Below are 3,191 nucleotides of genomic sequence, written 5' to 3'. Positions count from 1 at the left end.
CAATAGTTATAAAAAGAGTAAAATTATATTTTTATGTGAAAATAAAATATTGTCATTTAAAAACCTTTAATTTTATATATTTTAGTTGTAAATTATTATTTTCAATTAATATTAATGTTTCAACTGTTAAATTAATGCGGTCAATTTATTATCTTAAACGAGCATTTTAAGTAAAGAAATAATAATATAATAAAATACCGTAACCATGGTATCCCCTCCTCCGAAATTTGTTTTTAGTTACGGCCTTGAGGAAATAGAATATTATAATATATTATTGTGGTGTATCGGTATTACGCATTAAGTATTATAGACACAGATAAAGAAAAAAAATGTAGTAAAATAGACCAGGAAATAAATCATTATATTATCTAAATCATCAATAATAATATTCATAATATATTATTACATCATAGATATTAGACGCATTTCCTATTATACCAATATCTCAATGTTTTGTTTTCTTAACTGTACACACTTTTATAATTATACAATAAGGTGTGCGGAAGCCGGAAGGGCACTTGAATGTCTATAAATAAAATATGAATATGTATAAATGTACAATGATTATATTATTATTGTCCGTCGCCGGAAAAATGAAAACGTTTACCAACTGCCTTCAAACTAAAAAGATATAAACCTACGACTTCATGAAGTTCGCAGGCCCACAGCAATTCCATAAAATATGCATGTAGGTAAGTACTATAACTTACTATACGAACAACTATAAGCAGAGCCGCATTTAACGGGGGGCAAGGGGGGGCAATTGCCCCGGGGCGGCAATTTTAAGGTGATTTGAGGGGCGGCAGATTTTTAGAAAATATATCATATTATAATATTATACGTTCTCCGTTACGAATTTCGTATTAAATTTTTAAAATAATAATTATTATATTAAAAATATTAATACCAATAATAATTTTATCTATCAACGATTCAATAATAACTAAATGGATCACAGTTGTGTGTCTGTGTTATTTATAGCTTTTAATTTTCGGCGAGTGACTCAATCATATCGAAGAGCTGTCGCCTGTTTGCAGTTGCGGGCAATGCGGGCTGTATGATCTAATAATAATCGCAAAAATACGTATTTGAGGATCATTTTAGTAATCTTATCATCGACTGTCGTCTGTTGACGACCACACTACCACAGTCTCGATGCAATTTCGGTAGACAACAGTGTTGTGTTTGTTAAATTTATGTTATTGAGTACTATAGTATGTCTGGTAAGCGACTTAAATTAAGTGGTGCAGCTTACCAAAAAGCAGCAAAAGATAAAGAGGTGGATAAGTGGAAGTCGCTCTACTGTACAGTAGGTTACAAGTGGGTCACTGTAATGGATGGTGTTAAATTTGAATTCAATGATATAATATCATTGTATAAGAAAAACGATTCTGAGCGGAAACGGTCAGTCAGCCTATGATATTACCAAGTATATTTGATGATATTATTGTGAATAAAGTAATTTATATATAACCTATTTACGTGGAGCCTTGTTTTAAATTTTCAATCCTTAGCCATAAATGATAAAAGGTAAACATTTTATATATTTTTAACTACAAAATAGTTAATAAATTATTAATTTGATAAATGTTGTCAAAATTTGAACTTTAAATGCTTATAAAAAAAATGTTGCCTATGTATTTTTAATATTTTTCAACTGCTATTATATATCAGGAGCTTTATATTAAATATTCACACTTTTTTACCCAACAAATAAAATTTTATTGATATTTATAGAAAAAAAAACTAAAAAATTGAAAACTGACAATGTCTGTAAACAGCTCAAAAAGAGTCAAAATATTTTTAAAATTGTATGGTGTATAGAAAATGCTAATATAAACATTTAGTGAAATTTCCAAGTATCTACAGTCATTCGTTTTTTAATTACAATAAAATAAGAAAATTGTTACATGAGAAATCGAGAAATTATCAAATGTTGTAAAAATATAAATTTCAGACGCTCATAAAAATTTAATTTAAGTTTCTTGTAGACATTTTTTTTTTTTGATAAAGTTAGACAAACTTATGAGTAATCTTATATTACATTTTCAAATCTTAGATTTAAAAAGAAAAATTTTTATGAATTCTCAACTCAAAAAAATTTGCTAATTTTCTTAATTTTTCCGTATTTTGTCAAAATTTGAACTTTAAATGCTTATAAATGAAAACTGTGACACGAGATCAACTCACAGTGTTTATGATAGCGAATAAAGAGAGGTGAAAATCATATGATATTTTTTTTTAATATATTATAGAGGCGGCAAATTTTATATTGCCCCGGGGCGGCAATTTGGCTTAATGCGGCACTGACTATAAGCACATAACAATATAAAACTGTACAACGCCTGACATAATATATGAGAATATGATTGATATTGGTTACCTATAAATTATTATGTTACATCAGACGGTACTTTAGACACATTAATCCTGTATATAGGGAGAGATTTACCCAGCATTGGTCACCCCCATTTTAGATTCTAAGTAGAGAGATGGATGTATTGTTTTTTTAAATTATGTTTTTATTTTATTTTTTATTTTTGTGTCGCAAGACACTTTTTCTTGCAGGAAAAATGATTCGATTATCAACGTTGATGGCGGTTTCTTGGAATTCCAATTTAGGTGGTACTTTTGAGTGGTGAAAATTAAATATTCTCATTACTTTTTAAAATAATGGGGAAAAACTAAAATAAAACTACGAGCATTTGTTGTGAATTTAATATTGTTAATATTTTTTTTTATTTATTTTTTTTAAATCGAAAAAGACACATATAGGTACATACATTATTATTGAAAGTAACATTTTCGATTATCTTTCTCCTTTAAGCAAAGCTTGTGTTGGAGAAAGAGAGTTATTATATATGTGATACAATTATTAATATAATTATAAAATTTACAAAATACAGAAATAATTATTTGGTAACCTTGATTAAATTAGCAGTCTTTGCTTAGAATCATTTTTTCATAATATACAATGATTTATCATTGAATTAAAATGTAACATCCATTATAATACCTACTCCATTGCGAGGTACACTCGACTCCCACTGTACAACTGGGTTTTACCTCATTTACCTGTAACCATAGTTACAGTATAATATAGTTGATAGTGTATAATTTTAGTTTTTATATGGTACTTACTACCTATATAGCCTATATGTCCTACTACTATATGTCTATATATAAGTTAA

General features: G+C 27.6%; 1 long non-coding RNA gene across 1 annotated transcript; it reads left to right on the top strand.

Moving 5' to 3' along the window:
- The first annotated feature begins 513 nt into the window (after positions 1 to 513).
- LOC132941558 (uncharacterized) lies at positions 514 to 2,715 on the top strand. Its single transcript, XR_009664174.1, has 2 exons — positions 514 to 692; positions 2,553 to 2,715. It is a non-coding gene; the product is annotated as an uncharacterized LOC132941558 (long non-coding RNA).
- The last annotated feature ends 476 nt before the right edge of the window (positions 2,716 to 3,191 follow it).

Source organism: Metopolophium dirhodum, chromosome 3 (assembly GCF_019925205.1).
Source record: "Metopolophium dirhodum isolate CAU chromosome 3, ASM1992520v1, whole genome shotgun sequence".
NCBI classification, from domain to species: Eukaryota; Metazoa; Arthropoda; class Insecta; order Hemiptera; family Aphididae; genus Metopolophium; species Metopolophium dirhodum.
This window is presented reverse-complemented; position numbering and strand designations above follow the sequence as displayed.